Raw genomic sequence first — 20,046 nt, 5'->3', positions numbered from 1 at the left:
TGGCCCGTAGCCCTCCCAATAGACCAGGTACTGGACACCCCTCCCCCGGCGCCGAGAGTCCATGATGTGAGTGATGTTGTACACCTCCTGACCATCCACGAGCCAGGCGGGCGGAGGAGGCCTGGCGGGAGGGCACAATGGTCTGGAGAGCAATGGCTTGATCTGCGAGACATGAAAGACATTGTGAACACGCATGTTACACGGCAGTTTTAAGGGGACAGAGGCAGGGTTAACAACAGAGTCGATCTCAAACGGTCCAATGAAGCTGGGCGAGAGCTTCTTTGATTCTGCTCTGAGCGGCACAAAGCGAGTTGACAGCCATACCTTTTGGCCAGCGGCATATTCCGGGGCTGGGGTCCGCCGGCGGTTATTTTTGGTAGCGTGGGCCACCAAAAATAACACTGCAGAAAGGTGATGGTGCGGTGAATCCTGGGATGGCAGGTGAGACGAGTGTCATGCCCCCACTGAAGAACCTGTGACCGGACGGATGTGGGAACAAAGAGCCGACCTCACGGGCCGGTACCAGGGTCGGGTTCAGAGTCTTGAGCGTTACGGACCAGAGCCTCAATCTCCCAGGAGACTGCTCCAATAATGCTGGAGGTGGGAAAAATGGGCCCGGGATCCGACTCTTCCTTGATGGTGGTAAATTGTCGAGAAAGGGCGTCTGCCTTGATTTTACGGGAGCCTGGCCTGTAGGTGATGGAGAAGTTAAACCGAGTAAAGAACAGGGCCCACCTTGCCTGACGAGAGTTGAGACGCTTGGCAGATCTGATGTACTCTAGGTTTTTGTGGTCCGTCCAGACAATGAAGGGGTGCTTAGCGCCCTCTAGCCAGTGCCTCCATTCCTCCAGGGCGAGTTTCACGGCCAGAAAATCTCTGTCCCCGATGTCATAGTTCCGCTCTGCGGGAGAGAGCCGATGGGAAAAAAAGGCGCAAGGGTGGAGCTTACCCTCAAAGCACTGTGACAGGACTGCCCCGACCCCAGACTCCGATGCGTTCACCTCCACTACAAACTGCTGGTCCTGGTTGAGCTGACGCAGGATGGGAGAGGCGGCAAACCTTTCCTTCAGGTCGGTAAAGGCCAACTGAGCTTCCTGATCCCACTGAAAACACACTTTGGGAGAAGTAAGGCTAGTGAGAGGCAAAGCAATCTGGCTGAAATTCTGAACGAACCAGCGGTAAAAATTGGCAAAACCCAGGAAACACTGGAGTTGACGACGGTTAGACGGCTGGGGCCAGTCCAGAACTGCGCGGACCTTCACTGGGTCAGGTTTCAGGTTACCTTGTGTGATTATGTACCCCAGGAACACCACCGTGTCCACGTGAAACTCGCACTTCTCGGCCTTGATGAATAGCTTGCTCTCCAACAAGCGTTGAAGGATCTGCCTCACGTGGACCTCATGCTCTGCTAGGAACTTGGAGAAGATGAGAATATCATCAAGGTAAACAATAGCACAGCGTTTAATAAAGTCTCTGAGGATGTCATTTACCAAGGCTTGAAAAACGGCAGGAGCATTTGTCAACCCATATGGCATAACCAGATACTCGAAGTGGCCTAAATGCGTGTTAAACGCCATTTTCCACTCATCTCCCCGTCTGATCCTCACCAAATGGTATGCATTGCGCAAATCGAGCTTGCTGAACACTGTCGCCCCCTGCAGCAGTTCAAAGGTGGAGGAAAGAAGAGGTAAGGTGTATTTGTTTTTCACAGTGATACTGTTGAGTTGGCGAAAGTCGATACATGGCCGAAGGGATTTATCTTTCTTCTCCACGAAGAAAAAGCCTGCACCTACTGGGGATGATGATGGTCGAATAATGCCCGCGGCCAGCGAGTCCATGATGTATTTCTCCATGGCCTCCCTTTCAGGCTGGGTAAGGCTATACAGGCGGCCAGATGGAAGGGGGGCCCCGGGAAGGAGATCAATAGCACAATCGTAGGGCCTGTAAGGCGGAAGCGAGCATGCCTCATCCTTGCTAAAGACGGCCATGAGGTCGTGGTACACGGAAGGAACTACAGATAAATCAGGTGGCTCAGAGGGCTTTCCGGGGGAGAGATAAGTGACCGGGGGCGTGGCAGACTTCAGACAGTTCATGTGGCACTCAGCACTCCACGCCGTCACTCACTCCTTTCTCCAATCTATCTGAGGGTTATGTTGCAAAAGCCACGAGTGACCTAACACGAGTGGGGTCAAAGGAGCCAAAAACACAAAGAAGCATTACCTTTCAGTGTGGTTGCCAGATAATGTGAGTGAAAGTGGTTCGGTTATGTGTGTGATGTCAGGTAGACCAGAGAGAGCAGAAACACGAAGGGGATCAGGTAGTAACTTGACCCCAATGTTCAACTTAGAAGCTAGAGAAGAGTCAATGAAATTTTGCTCGGCACCAGAATCAACTAGAGCAGACAGTGAATGGGCAATGCTACGTACTGTTAGCTTGACAGGCAACATGAGACGGGGGGGAGAGAGTTTATTGGAAAGATCGCCCACCGGTATTCTCTCTATTACTGGCCGGGCAGGAAGAAATGAAATGGCCCCAATATAAGCACTCACCGGAGGCAAGACGGCGTTGACGCACTGCGGGAGAGAGCCGTGAGTGGCCGAGCTGCATCGGCTGTTCCCCCTTCTCACTTTCGCTGTACTCGCGCGCCCTCTGATGTTCGGGGGGAAAATCTCGTGGCATTGGAGGCTCCCGTTGAGTACATTTCCGTGCGTCCCGCCGATCGTCCACCTGAATACACAACGATTCGAGAGAAGCAGGAAGCTCACGTACCATTAGCTCATCTTTTAAATCATCATTTATATTACTCAACAGCGTGGTCCTTAAGGCCTCCGCTCCGCATTTAGTCTGTGTGGCCAGGGTCCAAAAATCAACTGAATAATCAGCCATGCTGTGCTTTCCTTGTTTGAGGTTGAGTAAGCGATGACCAGCTGCTTCGGCGCTAGAACCCTTGTCAAACACAACTTGAAACTTAGACAAAAAGTCAGTGAAAGTGATCTCAGGGTTAGCTTGTAGTTGAGCTTGTGCCCAGGTTAACGCACGGTCTCGCAGCAACTGAATGAAATATGCGATTTTCACTCCGTCACTAGAAAACACATGGGGGAGTTGTCGAAACTGCAAAGAACACTGCATCAGAAAACCACCACATTTTCCCATCTCCCCTGAAAAAGTCTCTGGTAAGTGTCGGTCTAGGGACACCGGTGGAGGGGATGGTGAAGGGGTGGCAGCCGCAAGAGCTGACGTTACCTGTGGAGATGAGGCAGAGGATGGATCTTCATCGTGGGGCGTCCGCTGAACGAGGGCCTGGGCTAAAGACGTCACTTCTCCGCTGAGCCGAACCAGCATTTGCTCATGTCGTTGCAATATTTGCTCCAACGAGAGAGCGACCGGGCAGGGGTCGTAGAGTCTGCTGAGTCCATAGTCTTGGCTGGACTATTTTGTCACGATGTGGGATGGACTCAAGCACAGACAAGGCAGCTAGAATACAGTTCCGTTTATTACTATACAACACCAGGTGCAAATATTTACAAGCGAGAGGGCAGGGGGAATCCAGGGCACAGGGGAATCCGGAAAAGGAGCTCTTCACACACGAGGGTCTTTCACAAAAACACAGCACACCAGCAGGCACACCAAGGGTTCCAGGGAAATGGAATTCCGAGGTTACTCAATAGTCCAGCGACGAGATGTTTCCAGCCACTGCCTTAAGTAGTGGATGAGTTTAGGCGATGAGCCACAGGTGTGTGATTAACCTCAGGTGCGAGGGCCAGGGGAGGGAGCCCGCAATGAGCTCCACCCCGGCGAGACACGGCAAGCGTGAGAGAGGTAGATGTAAATAAGAAACATATGTAGCCAACCTGAGTCAGCCGGGCAGACATGGGGACCATGACAGTGACAGATTTTCTTGGTGTGGCCAAAAAGTTCTATGAACATGATATGTGCCACAATGCAGTCAATTTGTTGGAATGTTCTCTCCCAAATGCTTTAGGAACTTTAAGTCCTTGATTTGGGAAGACTGGTTATATCTCAGAAATATACATAAGGTGTCCTGTTTGGCATTGGTTGTAGTATAGTGTCACTCCCAAGTGGCCACATATGGACATTTGGTTAAGACCCATTGGCAACATAGCGAACCCACTGGTTAGGTTTACTCTGGAGCCTATTTTGCATGATTCACGTCTTAAATTTTAACCAAAACCATTTTTTTTATTACCAAGTCGTTTTGGTGCACAAATATAAAAAAACTAGCAAGTTGAAGTATGGGAGCTAGAATCTAAACACCCAGGGCTTAAAGTAAGATTTGGCAGGTAGAAGGTCCTTAAGATCAGATTTAGTATTCCAGCATGGTGAAAATAATTATTTAGAAAAAAATCAGAATGTTTTATGAGCTCTAGTACACTTTTTGGTTGTGCTGAAACTCTGATATCCAATGCTCTTTGTGGATTTAGCCACTAAATCGTTTGAATACAACCCAAAATTTGTATACTTTATGTAGCTAGCTGCTTAAGTACTATGACTGCAATTTACATCTGCGCTATGATCGCATCACAGCGATGAGGAAAAAGGTGTTAGCAGGCCATGGGATGTCATGGTAAATGGCCTGTATTTATATAGCGCTTTACTAGTCCCTAAGGACCCCAAAGCGCTTTACATATCCAGTCATCCACCCATTCACGCATAGATTCACACACTGTCATCTTCTTACTTTACTGAGGAAGTTTCTCAATGGCATCAGCAGAAGTAACACCATGCTGCAGCACACCAAAAATGAGCTCATTTGTAACATACATTAACCTGCCTATCTGATTTTTTTTTTTTAAATGCCTGACAGCTTTCTGACTTCATCAAGTTTCCCAGCCCCCTGCTAAAGAGTTAGGCCACAGGAAGCAATGCTGCTTTCAGGTCAGAGTGGAGCTTGATACTGAGGGTTGTGCTTGATTGTTAAAAACAGACTCTGCCCGAAGCTCACTGCAGACCCAGCCACTTCTTTTTATGTTACAAATAACCTGCCCATCTTGAGTATGACATAATTTCCAGACTGCTTTGCCTATGTGGCATTGTTCAAGCTTTGTTCAACCACAAGGCTGCTGCTTGTTGATGATGTTGCTTAGACTGAACTGTTTGCACATGTTGCTTGCTTGAGTTTATTGCAGAATAAGGATTTTCTTTTCAAAGTAGTCTGTCATAGATGTTTTCAGTTACACACGATCAAATAAAAAAACGTATTTTGCAATTACGGCTTTGCTTTACTTGTGTTGGGTTGACAATAATGATACTTTTAATTATTAAAAGTCCAAGTTTGTGAATGCCTCTGTATGCAAAAAAAAAGTAAATTCCAGTGATAATTATATTTATTCGTCAAAAGCAGAAGTAAATAAAAAAATGTCCATAGGAATTAGTTTGAAGTCTTGTAACTTCAATGGCTAATTTACAGAAAGCTTCAGAGCCATCTGTTACATTTTCTGAAAAGTCCAATTGATGTGGAGAAGTTACACAAAGGCAAGAAGGCAACATTTTTATTGAACTATTAAAAAAAAGAGACATCCCAGTCACTACCACTATTAAAAGAAAAAAAAAAATCTAGAAACTGGTCGCTAAACTAAAACAGTAAAGAGGTCACTGGGTCAAATACAAAATGCTGTAACCATATGCTGTCTATGTTATGCATGTTAAAGTTGTTTTAACTATTAAAACATCCTACTGTGCTGTTTGATATATTTTAAAAAGTTCACGTCAATGAGCATGCCCATTCTATTGAAACAGTCAACATTCCCATTGGTGGGATTCCCTCCCAGAGATTCCATTAATGCCACTGACTTTAGATAGGGACCAAATGTTTCATGCTTTTTTTATGTTGTATAATGAAAACACAATGCGTTTGTCATTACACACACTGCATATTACCAAACTTTTGTGCTCATGTCACACCACCATACTACAGGAGATGTTTCAACAGTTCAACACAGAAAGGAGTTGTACTTTCCACAGCGTGTTTAATTGAAGCATACAGAGTGAAATTATCATTCTACTCCATTTACCTTTCATCTTTTGTCCCCCTTTTCTTATCTCACAAATTAATCTGGGCAACAAATTTATGAGCATAATTGTACATCACAACATAGATACTGAAATGAGAAGTGAGTGGGTGCTTCCTGTTCTATACTCAGCTTATAATCATTCACAGAAGCAATCAAAATCGGGTTCATGTCAGTGTGAAAAACCCATTTGCGTTCAAAAACAAAACATATCCTCTGCTAATAATGGGCCGAGTCACTCTGTTATCTCCAGCCATGCAAACCGAGACCTAATCATGATGCTTCCCAAACCCAGTTCTTCTTTCTCGATTGGAAAGGAAGAGCAGACAAAACTGAGTTGGGGTGGGGAGTGCCATAGTGGAGGATGGAATAAAAGGTAGGAACTCAAAAAAGGATACTCCTTTTGTGGAAAGGAATAACCCATTTTGTGAGATGATTTGGCTTCAAATCTACAGGGACTAACCCTTGACATGAAGTCATATTGTGTTGGAGTTTCAGCCCTAAATTCATACATCAATTATTTACTCTCATTGCCGATTGTATAAGTGTAGGAAATTACAAGGGACGGGTATTTTCTCTCAGGCAGAAAGAATGTGATACAGTGGATACACCCCACCTAATGTGAGGGACCCAGTGTCCGTGCAGTGTCCAAGGGACAAATTATTTATGCATTAGAAAACAGTGTGGTAGTGCAAGAGGAAAAAGGCAGACACATTATTTTAAACCTTTCATAACATGCATCAATATTTCAGCAGAAATAAATAAAGGATGGTGGGCTTGTTTGGAGGACAGCTGTAGCTCACTCTGCTTGGCTAGCTTGGAGCAGGGACTCTTGGGATGCCACGCATACCAGCCCCCAGTAAAACCCCTCCATTTCTTTTTAATCATCCACTTAGAACAGGGTGACTGGAGGAGCTGTCAAGGTGAGCTCCTTTAACGCTAGAGGATGGGCATATTGTGGGAAGGAAGCAAAAGAGTAAAGTAGAGTGAGTTTTTGTTTAGAAGACAATGAAAAAAACAAATGTTGCACTGTTCAGCAACAGTGCGCACACTTGTAGTAACTAAATACAAGGTAAAGATTATTTCAAAAAGAATGTGTCTTTTATGTATTAACTTTAGAAAAGTAAGCAAGCTAAAAAAAAAGTCATTTAAAGTGCTTTACACTGCACAACAATGGACTATTATGCCTGTTGTTTCACTTTAAGTCTTGTTTTTTTAGTTATTATGTCAAAGTAAACAAAGTCAAATGGCTTTACTGTGTCTCTTTAAATAAGGGGAGGTGGGGGGTGGGGGTTATTGGCATGGTTTAATTCAAATTAATTGTTGCTCATGGAGAAAGAGCCTTGGCAAATTAGAAATACAGAGATAACCCTACATGACTCTTTCAAGTAGTGCATACAGTAGTCTTTATTTAGAGCATGGGTAGAACTGCTGGCTGTGATTACGCATATACAGTGGTATTCAATTACATTTAGTCATGACTATTTTAATGCTGGTGCCTGTTCCATAATTTACTTCTTGACATCGTCAAAGGCTTCACCAAATTAGTATACCTGTTTTTGTTTATCAACGTTGTAATTACAACACAGTAATGTCTTGCTAACTCATTACATACTAGTCTACAAAATCTTGTAGAGTGAAGGAAAACATTGCTTGGTTAATAGTCAAATTGATTGCAATGCCGTGTCTACTGTTTCTCTTTGCAACACAATCATTCTGTCCTTTGATTTGTTCCCCTGCATTTGGAAAAATCAATTCTCCCAGGACTTGGAATGAGGGGGTTCAGAAAGAGGATGAAAGAGGGAGAAGGAGCTTCTGTTGCAGGACAAGGTGCAATGTGTTCTATTACAATCCCAATTGAGCCAGCAGGATGCTAAATTAAGGCTCATTTAAACAGTCCACCGCAGAGTGAATTTAAATCCATGGCTGTTAGCCTACGAAATGTGTGTGTGTGTATGTGCGCGTGCATGGGAGGACAAGAGGAGTTTTCCTCCCCCGTCCTTCTCACATTCATGCACCCACACAGGGATCCTTTCTTTTTTTTCATGCTGACATCTCTTAAAGGTCAAAACTCTGCAAGTAAATGTAGAGAAAGGACGGCTAACATGAGCTGGTTTCTGTCCTATGTGTTTGACAGCTCTTTTCATTGGTTAACTTCCACAGGAAGAAGACCGTTGCCAAGAGAGATGCATTTACATCATCGATTAGGCCCAAGTGCCGCTGTAAATATCAGGTAACAACACAAGTGACAGAATGTGACAGTGCCTTTTTGATATTACTGCATCAGTTATCTCAGTGGAGTAAAAGTAGCTTTCTGTTTTGTAGATATGCCATCACTAGTCAGACTGAAGTTACAGAATGGATAACAAAAATAATGAGGGGGGAGGCTGTCATTGACTTGACCCAGCAGATTATTGCACTGCATGATATCATGTATATAGATATTGAAAACGAGAGGGAAAATTTTTAAAATATAGCTAAATATCAGTATTATTGTTATGATTGGAACATGCAGGATGCTACAAATGAAATCATGTTGTGTACTTTGGCCTAAATATTTCAACAAAAGGCAAACAATTTACAATCCACTTACTTCTTCTGTGTTACTGAATTGGTTTAGTTTTAAACTCCTAAAACCTAAAAGTCTACATGAGGTTGCTTGGGTGCATTTGGCTCATGTTAATGCCCCATTAATCTATACACCGCCAGGGGTATTTAGTGACTGTGTTCCTTTCATCGTACAAAGACAAAGAAGGGTTTTTTTGTGGGTTTTTTTTTTAACAATCCTCAGTGTCAGAGAGGAAGGCCTTGACTCCGGTTTGTCTAAGTAGCCCCTTCTTTTTAAAACCTTTGCCACTTTCCAACAAGCCAATTGGATCACAGCTGCTTATCACGGGCAGAGGCAAGCCTTCCCTGAATATAAACCAGTTGTAGTACTGCCCTCTAGGGATTCGGTAAAGGTACCAAATCTTATTCTCAGCAACAAATGTTATCATGGACCTTCTTCTGTGTCTGTTTTCTCTGGGGGTTCTGCACTACACAGACTATCTGTATGGTCCGGCACCAGAGTGTACTGAGAGGATGTACTTCAAGGGAAATATGATGTGAATATGATTACTTTGCGTGTTTGTATGAGATGTATGTTTATTTTTGACAAGTTCACACATGTAGACTGGTGACCACTTGGGAATAGTTGCTGTTGATGATGGATGTCTTTTAGTCGGCATATTTGACTCTTTTTCCCTTTTTTTTCTCTTCACATATTTTGAAAATCATTTTCAAAAGTGCTGACACTTGCTTTCGTAAACTTGCTTGTAAGCAACTTCTCTCACAAGTGTTTGAAAGGCTGTTTGAAACACAACAGGAGATAAGATGTACCACAATGTAAGGAGTGCTCTGACACGTTGATAAATATGTTTTTTTCCTTTCTCGCAGTCGAAAGACCTAGCTTCTAAGACCAGTTACAGGGGACTTACGCCAGTTTTAGACTCCAATTTTATTGACTGGAAGTGCAATTTAGAATATAATGTTCAAGTTTTTGTTAGGGTTAGGATTTAATTACATTTTTGAATTCTGTCCATAAACTAACTTAAAGTCTTTTCGATTGGCTACTGATTGCACAACAGTTCAAATCAAGATAAGGGTTCATTTTTTTTTTTTTTTTTTTTTGGCCTGTCCCGTTTGGCTCTTTTGCCCTCAGAATTGTTGTCTAAAGGCAAAGAAAGATGCCCAACGGATTTACTTTACCAAACTGACCATCCCAGCCTTGCCGTAATGGTCCATTTGATTCACCTTTTATTGTTTATTTTATTTTCACTTACTGAATACGGGACAGACTTGACTGGGGGAAAGAAGGGGAGAAAGAAAGAGGGAAAGAGAAACAGCTGAGAAGAGGGACGGGGGAGAAGGGCAAAAGACAAAAACCAACAGAACGGGCAGAGAAAAAAAATGCATATATCAATCACCTGGATCACCTGCTGAGAAAGAAAAAAGAAAGCAAGCAGAAGAGAACAAGAGTAATAGAATAAACAACATCACAATGATATATGGGAATATGACAGTAAATACTAAATGTTAAACATTATTGTGCAGCACATAAGATCAACAGAACACAGTGTGCTTTGAGGTAGGAGCCAAAAAGGGTGTAGTTTGTGGGTGTGATCACCCGTGTGTACACCTGTGAGCATGGACGCGCTTGTTTTTTGTTTTTTTAAAAGGTTCCTTCATGTAATGATCTGCTAGAGGGTGTGGGGGGGCCACAGCCCCGTCCTCCAGGGCTTGAAGCAGGTGTGGAGGAGATCAAAACTCCAGACATCCAGAGGCCCCCAGAACACAAGAGACCAAGGAAGACCAACAGAGGGGCAGCTACGCCACTGTCCCGGAAAGAGCTGAGGAGAGTCCCAGATGAGGGCTCACTCAGCAGCCGCGGAGCAGAAGCCAGGGGGAGTTGCAGTGACGCGCCCGTGAGCTCCGCCGGCAGCCAGCTGCGCCTGAGTGACCGAGCCCCAGGCCGAGAGGCCGGGGGCACCCCACCTCCGAAGTGGCCCGAGCGAGCCCCAGGCTCCAGGCCCCGATAAGCGGCCGCCAAGGAGTGAGCCGGTGTGTACCTGGACGCCCATCCCCGGACACAAAGAACCACCAACGCACCGATGTCTGAGGGGGTCCGCCACTGGCAGGGGAAGTGGTGGTAGGGGGAGATAGGCCTCCAAACCTTGGAGGGCCTGAGATGTCCCCAGAGAGGTGGCGCCTGACACCCAACCTGACATATAGACACAGACATACAGGCACACACAGATACAAACATCCATTCCCACCCTCATGCTCTCATATGCACTTACTCCACACTCAACCAACGTGGAGACAGACATAAAGAGACGTTGTACACACGATCACACTCCCCAAGCGTACTCTACAAACCGGGTCTAGGTGCCCCCGCCCCTGGAGGGGGGAACTGCACCCAGACCCAGGTGGTGTTTCCCTTTTCCCTGCGGTGGGGGGAGGCAGACCGCCCCGACTCCGCAGCAGCAGGAAGGCTCCACACTCCAGACCGCAGTCGGACGGCCAACTCCTGCTCCTAGCCCCCCTGCTCCAGCAGGTCGCAGAGAACGGGGGTGAGAGAAGACTCCAAACCTCCCTCCACCCGCTCATTGTAATGTTGATGCATGTGTGTTCTAAGGTGCATTTAAAACCCAGGAGGGCATGGAGCTACCTGCCAGAGAGCAGCAGGTAAGCGCATGGTCCCTCCTGCTAGCCCTCAATGTCTACGTGTATTTAAAATTGAGAGGTGGGCAACGATGCCAGGGGTGGGGTGTACACCCTGATGGTACTTTGGACTCCGTGTATCGTGCCCACCCCCAAGATCCTATATGTATGTGTAATGAGAGTGTGAGTAATGTGAATGTCTAAGTTGTGGGATAAAATTGAGGCAGAGGCAGCCAGAAGGGGACAGAAGGGGGGGTAGCCTCCTCTGCACCCTGGTGACATACCCCTACTCCAAGGCCCTGCATGTGTGGGTGGTTGTGGTGGAGCGGGAAGAGGGAGGCAGCTGGAGATGGGGAGGGAAGGAAGGGAGGGGCAAGTGACCCCTCCCTGGGGCCAGCTCCCCCGCTGACCCCAGTAGGCACCCCCATACTCCGCGACCCGCCAGGGAAAGGGGGCCCAGGCCCATCCAGACCGGGCCCAGTGCAGCAGCGCCGCCCGGCCCCACAGAGCCCGGGACAGTCCACCCAACCCCACCACAGAGAAAACTGCACCCACCCCACCATCCACTCATCTTCCAGACTACATAAGACAATAAACACCCAGGCTGAGATCTTCCTCCACCTCTCCTGTATCTCCCCCTCCTGCAGAGGGAGCTCCTGAGGAGAGGAAAGCTCCTGCAAGATGTGACAATCTCCCCCACCAGTTGAAGAGCCCCCCAGGTGGCTCGACGCACCGGCGGCACCCTGCTCCAGGGCTGGGCCCCCATGCACCCACCCGCCCACAACCCCGGCAACACACCAACCAGGACCCAAGCCCCCGAGGCCCGGTCCGGGTCCCAGCCCAGAGACGGAGCGCCCCCAGAACCTCACGCCCATCCCGGACCCACCCAGGGCCAGCCAGGCTACCAGGTCAGTAACCCACGTCCGTCAGCACAGACCCTCCCCTAGCCCCGCTGCACGCAGCCGCGAGGAAACGGTCACCGGAGAGCCAACAGAGCCCCTAACCGGACATGACCGCTACCCCGGGTTGAGCCCCCCAAGGAAGATGCCTCCGGGTTCATTTGACCTAAACTCTTATTCACTTTTCAATTATCTCAAATAATAGTAAGCAGAGAGAGCAGGGCAGATCCTCCCATTGACATGACTGCTATGTCACCGGGGGAACCTCCACCCACCCCACTTCTGCTAAACAGGTGAAAATAGATTTAAGAGCGACAGGGTTTGGTGCGACTGAATCTTTGATTTTATTCATTTTTTGCTGTGTTTTACTTCTATTTGAAAGAGTGAGTGTAAGCCCCCCCCCAAAAAAATATTTTATTTTATATGCTGGAATACGCAGAACAAAACAACAAATGTCTTCCTGTCAAAGACTGTTGCATATAATTTAATTTTTGCTTGATGCAATGTGCATAAAGTTAAAAGATTAAAACTCAAAAAAATATTTTTAAAAAGACACTTTTCCATTTGATTCAATTTCATATGATGGATTTTGCAGCAAAAATAGAATTGGGCTGAAAGGTCTATTGCTTTATTACGCATTCAGGTTGTGTCATGTTTTTAAAAAGTAACTAAGTAATAAAGTAACTAATTACTTTTGAAAATAAGTAATCAGTAAAGTAACAGGATTACTTTGTTGGAGAAGTAATCAGTAATTAGTAACTAATTACTATTTTCAAGTAACTGGACCAACACTAATAGCAAGTAAGAGTTTTGTTGATTGTCTGCTGGTTTTAAAGTGAAGCGTTTTAAAACCTCTCCTTTAGAGAAGGATATGTAGAAATCTCTGCACATTATATGTGTTATAAGATTTTTTAGTATTCACACCTAAAACAAGTGATGACACTGAAGCTGATCTGAGAGTGAAAAAGCGTGTTTGGCATTAACATAGCTTTATTATCTTAAAGGTAACAAAAGATATACCTAATTTAACCCAGATTTCAGAAGCAATTTTGTTCACTGATTGATTTGTTCAATCAACCAATCAATTAATAAATTAACTAATCAGTAAGTGAAACACAGTTATCTTTTAATAAAGTCAAAACTAATCTGAAATCAATCAAACTACAACAAAATATTATAAGTATTCTAGTAAAGTAAATATGGACGCATGAATTTCCATACAAATAACTGGTTTGGAGTGAGAATGAAAAACTGTGTTTGCAATTAACATAGCCATAGCTATAGCATGTTTATTTGATCATCCCCATGCACATGCACTGTTATTAAGTGGCTTCATGTGTGTTAAATGCTATAGCAGGGTTGAAATGAACTGCTACCATGAGGTGAAAATGATTGTTGGCTAGACTGAAGCGTTGTATTATAGCACAAAAGACTTTCCAGATCCGTGGCAGTGGAGCTGAATCAGTCTGTTAGAGAAGGTGCTCCACTGCCTGTCCAGCAAATGGTATAGAGGACGGTGAGTATGCATGATAAATTTCTTAGTGACCTCTTCTCTACCACAGCTTCAAATGCGTCCAGTTTGTAGCCAGTCACAGAGCTGGCATTCCCGATCAGTTTATGGAGTATCACCAGCTCTGCTGGGGCACCCCCAGCAAACCACAGTAATCTACACTTTACTCATCACAGCACAGTGATAGAAAATAGCCAACATTTTGATACACTTGTTGAAGGCTCCATAAAATAAATATAAATAAAAATTAAAGCAAAAATAAAAAAAACAAACAATAAAGCTGAACACCAAGTTCTATTTTGAAATATGTCTTTTATTTTCAGATGTGCTTGGCATTGCATCACACTGTGCACAGCTCTATGGGACTGTGCTAAGGAGAATGGATGGATGATTTCTTCCCTCCTGAATGCCTGAGGAGAATAAAAGGTGCCAGTTTGAGTCTTTCAGATCTTTACACCCTCCTCCGGAGCTGCTTTCCTCCTCACAATAAACTGTCCCTTTTTATGCCTTTTAAGTTCACCCACTTATAATATGGATGAGATAGCTCCCTCTCCATAGCTGTAAGCGGTATAACTCTTCCCTGCCTTGCTTTATCTCCATGTTCCTACAAGCCAGCTTGAATGGGGAAACCATTATCTCGAGCCTCACAAAGGAGCCAGACGTCCACATTCAAGATGTTCTATACATGATATATTGATCAATTCGCAGAGACTAATAGCATTGTAATGAATGGAGAAGGGGACAGAGTTAATGTCTCCAGGGTTCATGCAAACTCCAAACTGCAAATGAAGCACTTGGTGACACAAAGGGTCTGGTCCGGTGAATTACAATTAGACCCTGGCCTCAATAAAAGTCAAGGGGTTGTTGCTCAGCCCTCTGCTTAATTTACTGCTGACTCGAATGACAGCTTAAGGAAAAGGCTGCAATTTGTAGAGTGTAAGTCGCTTGAGTCATTTAGAGTGCTGAAATAATAGAAGCAACATTAAGCTGATTGTCAGCTAATATTTTAGGATAAAACTGTTCAGTGAGTTGCTTCTCACAGACTACTGTTGAGCAAAGGCTCACTAGTAAATAATTGTAAAGAATTGGCTGCCTATTGTTTTTACCATTCCTAAGGGCTTAAGGAAAAAGCAGAGGGAAGCTCTATGAGTGGAGAGATGAGACAAAGAAAACAGGGGAAAAAAGAAAAGTACCAAAAACAAGATTAGCCTTTCAAACACTTGTGAGAAAAGTTGCTTACAAGCAAGCAACTGACTGTGCTGGAAACCATATCGTAAACACATGTAACACAGGAGTGTTTGGCCTAACAAAACTGGTTAACAGTCATTTTATTAAGTCTCTCACTGAGGCATAATAACTCAAGCCCCACAGACTAAAAGGTTGAATTAGTAACAGTATTAAAATAAAGTACTTAATTTGATTTGACTCCTTTCACTCTGAATCTGAACAAAGACATAAATGCCTAAAAACACACTGTTAATGTGACAGGTTCAATCAAAAGTTGCCTAGCATTATAAGACACTAGCAGTGTAATTTGCATCAACTGGCAACAAATCTGATAGGGATGGCTTATTATGCCTATCATTTGTTTTGTTCATATCAGTACAAAGACATGCACAGTGTATATAACCCTAGAGATATATATTTCTCACAATTGCAATAGATAAAAAAAAACACATTAGGCCATATGTAACTCCTGTGTCAGCATAACAGTCAAGTACCCTTTTTCAATACCAGCCAGCACCTTTTAATCTTCTCCTCTTCTTTATGAATAATGCTAAGTATATTACTCACTGACAACAATGCCTCTCCCCTCAATTTATGTTCCAGCAACCTTGCAGCACGGGGGACAATTTGTATCTTTCCATGCAGGCTGTCAGCTATAAGTTCAGAAGCAAGAGGGAAGGGATCTGTAGGCATTTGATATGCTTTGGTTTAGTAGGTAAGACAATGGGGGCCTCGGGAGTAATGTGTGATTTTCTTTTTCCCTTCAAAGGCGCCTGGAGTAATATTATGAGATTTCACTTTTTTCTTTATGGAACCCACTTGTGGTAAAGCCCACCTACAACTCAATGTGTGAACACGCCTCTTTTTTTTAATCCACTGCCATTTACTCATAAGGAGAACTAACAAAGACGACTTTTGACAACCCGAGAAATCAAACCGCAGGTGTCATAGCTTTTCTTAAGGAAAGGCGACAAAAAAAAAACATGGAGCAAAAGGAGCAGCCTACACAGTCAGCTCTCTTTACACTTAACACGCCCTTTCTTTAGCCAACACTTACACACAGACACACACACCGAATCACTCCTAGAAGCATCCTGCTTCCCTGCCTCTTCTCCCGCTCAACAAGAACTTTTGCTGACAATTCCCTCAGAAAGAGGACAGGAGCGAGAAAGAGTAAAGAGAGAGAGAGAGATGAAGGAAGGAGGGTAAGCAAGGACAGAAGTGACATAGATAGAGAGGGAGAGAAAAAGCAGCTAAAAGGATTAAATAGAGAATTAGCTCACGTTTCAGAGGGTTCACTTTGCTGATCTGGTGAGCATTTCAGTCAGAGAACCCCTATCCTTTCCTTCACTCTCGTTCCCTCCCACAATCCATCCCACCCTCCTCTCCTCCACTCTATTTTCCTGTCTCAATAGCTTGGTAGAATTAGTGAGACTCTTGGCAGTCACTCTAGGTGTCACTTCATGGGTTCACTAAGGGCACAACTGCTCCTTTTCCTGGGGCTTGAGGTCGGGGAGACTATAAAATCTCTGTGTGGTTCAAGAGGAACAATGCCCCCCCCCCCCCCCCCCCCCCCCCCCACAAAAAAAAAAAAAAAAAAAAAAAAGTCTAGCTTGGGGGTGGTGGCTTGTGAAAAACTATGTTGTTCTGGGGCCCCATGCTCCTTGAATAGATTTGTTAAAACCCCTATGGTTGGTTTATGCTAAATGGAGCAAAGACATGAGGGAAAGGCCAAGGCAAGCCCAAGCCAGAACATCACTACTGCATCTTCCCCCACCATGCAGAACATACTTGGATTCTTTTTTTTGGGAGTTGCCAACTGAAATCCAAATCTCTTTCCCCTTCTTTTCGCGTTCCTCTCTGGTCCCTCTATCCTCCTCCTCCTTCCCTGCTTCCCCCTTTTCTTCTATTTCTGCCAGGCAAAGATAATCAGGTTTATGTAAAGTATGTGTGCTCTTTTGACAGTCGGCAATACCTCATTAATTCAATCACACCAAGCACCATTGTTCCCAAAGTGTTTGAAATGCGTACCAGGCAAGGGGGCCTTTTTAAATCCTGTCAATCAATGTTAACATTTTTCTAGCTGTTGCCATGGCTGGGGCCAGAGTTCATGAAAACAGAGAATATAAGCCAACAAAACAAGAATAAAGACTTATTTGAGATCGGCCTTTTTAAAAGGACATCTACCATGCACAAAAACACGAGAAGCAAATGTAGACAAGTTTGGACACTATAGCGTGGCCGAGAGCGGGTAAGAGAAAAGAGCATTTGGAAACCAAACAGGCGCCATAAAAACTTGACCCGGGAGGGCTCTGGGAAAAACCTGATGAATCGCTCTCCGGAAGGACTGTGATTTTTCTCCCCCTGCGTGTACTCCAGTGGCATAATGACTAATACATTTCAACACATGATTCTGGAAGAGCTCTACACTCTTGTAATGCCCTCCTGGAATGCTGAATGCCATACTAAACCATGGAAAATGACTTTTTTTTCCTTACATTTCAGAAAGCAAGTCTATAGTGAAATCATTGAACTCAAAAGTTTTTTTGCCACATTTTATGGTATAAATCAATAATAATGTATAGGTTTTCAAACATAATCATAAAAAAATCACATCCAGAGGTTGCATATTTCCGCAAATCTTCACATATTTTGACAGCCAAGAACTTGCATATTTCACAGTGAAGATGGATGTTCATGTCTGCCCTCTAGTTGCCAGTAAGTCAGTAACAGGACTGTACACCTCACACATACAACCTCACACATACAACACATCAATTAGGTAAGCCTGCTGTCCATTGTTATACAATTGAGCCTTCCAGGTTGTTACAGCACACCAAGCCAATTCTGAATTCATGATTAAGGGAGGGCAAAAGCATTTATACCTGATAATAAACAAAAGCAAAAGATAAAAATTTCTTAAATCAGCATTTTTAGAAACACATTTTTTTATTTAATCTGATTATTTTTTGTACAGGGTTTATGTTATTTCAAGAATTTTAAAAGTGTTTACACGTGTCAAGCACACACAAAATATTCAACCTTCCACAGTCTCATCAAAACAGACATGGAGCTCATAATTAAAAAAACAAAAAACAAAATCATGTAAAGGGGGAAAGTTCTAGTGTCGGAGAGATCACCAGCCCTTCTTCTCTGTGGATTTACAACCTAATCTGCTGTGAGAATGTGAAAAAAGTGGAGTGAGAAGGAGGAAGATTAAGCCATTGAAGCTCTGGGGGTGCTTCCTACGCATCAGTGATTCCTTTCAGGCCAATTTAAACACTGTTTGTTTATTAGTGTCTTATGCTTGGCATTAGCAGCCTAGCTTATCTCGGCACACACACAGAGTTGCACAATACGGCAGTGTTCAAAGGCCAGATATGTGTCTATGTGTGTTTGTGAGTGGAGCGTCGCTTGTTCGTGTTGCTGCTATGACCTTGTTTAACTAGTGAAAGACCATGTGAGACACGAATTATTGGACACTGATGCTCTTATGCTTTGTGTAAACATGCTCAACATACCCGGTTGCTACACAGCCTCTGTGGCACTGACAAAAGACTTAAAGGTATACAGAGGAGATTTGGTTTAAACTAATCTCTCTTCACTTTTTATATATGCATGGACATATCAGCTGCTCCTGCCATAGGTTGAGAAATACCTATGGTTGCTATATCTGATAATAGCAAATGTAACCCTCTTTTTCCTCTCTCTCTTTGAGCCCCATCACCTCGAGTCTCCTGTTTTTATAAGTCAGTCTGTTCTATTCCACCCGTTTCTTTCTTTCCCTTTTCCATCACTTTGACCGCCCGCTGTTCTTTTTCTCTGTTTTTTTTTTTATTTTCCTTGCCACTTGAACTGTGAACTTTTTTGTTTTGTAAAGCTACAGTGCCATCATATTTTCTAAAATTATAAATACATAAAAGTCAAACATGTTTTCAGGGTGATCTCGGTGGAAGTGACCACTGCAAGGCAGTGTTGTGTGTAAAATAATCTTCCTGCATTTAAGACAACTGCACAAGAAAACAGATGACAGGTAGCAGACACACACACATTTTCCTGATGACATTGTTAATTTTTTTAATAGTCTTCAACATGTCCTTAAATTGCAGTAAAAAAAACAAACTTTCTCTCTTCATGCATCTCAGTCACTTTATTCACATACAAAAGAGAGAAAGAAACCGCCCATGTTTGGTTACCATGTTGCTGTGATTTACCTGTGTTTAGAATGATATTTCACTGCAATGTCTGATAATAACTAACCTGTTAACCAGCAACGAACTTAGATCTGTCTTGTGTGTGAGAATATGTGTGTGGCATGAAATGTTGTATCTGATCTTGACCTTCAAATGGCTGATTAGCCATTTAGCCGTATATATATGACTATATTTAAATAATTTTGCTCACTACGCTCAGTGTATGCTTACTCAGAGGAGCAAAAATGCTATAATACGTCACAATAAAATTCCACAATAGTTTTCTATAAAATATACTTCTGTTTTATAGTCCTTCTGTTTTTATCATAGGCAGCTTTTGTACACAACACTTGATTTTTGCTGTAGTTGTATTTAATGTTTTGCTAAATGACACTATATTATATACATGTATTGCAATCTATGTATTGACGGGCTTTTAGAAGTTTGAAGTATTACGTTTGACTGTGAGTGCAGTATGGTGCTTGTTGTAAATACAGAAACATGCATAAATCCAAGTGAAAGTTTGTCTTTTCAGAATACAATGTTTAACTACTTTGTATGTAATAATGTTATTTAAAAAAAGTCACTAAACAGCAATGCACTCTACATTTTACTGATAATTTTGATTCTGTTCTGTATGTTTCAGATAAAATTTAATGTAAATAAAGATATGTTCATTGTAATGTACAAAAGACTGCATAATTTTGAAGACAGCACCAATGACAAAAAACACACAGAAACACACTAAAGAGACAAGATATAAAGGTAATCTCATACACTGAATGGGAAGCACATATGCTCTAAGGGATTCAGTATGTCTAAATATTTCATCTGTTGACCAAAAAAGTAACAGATATTACAGAAATGTTTCCAGTCAGAGTTATTTTGGTATGTGTGAGTACTTTTCAGGGCCGAAATATATGGAACACACGGCGTGTAACACACATGTCAGAAGCCATCTCTGCCACAGCATCTCAGACATCTTC

This window comes from Rhamphochromis longiceps, linkage group LG11, assembly GCF_057381845.1.
Source record: "Rhamphochromis longiceps isolate RC_006_pf linkage group LG11, R_longiceps_female_GT1.1, whole genome shotgun sequence".
In the NCBI taxonomy this organism is placed as follows: Eukaryota; Metazoa; Chordata; class Actinopteri; order Cichliformes; family Cichlidae; genus Rhamphochromis; species Rhamphochromis longiceps.
This window is presented reverse-complemented; position numbering follows the sequence as displayed.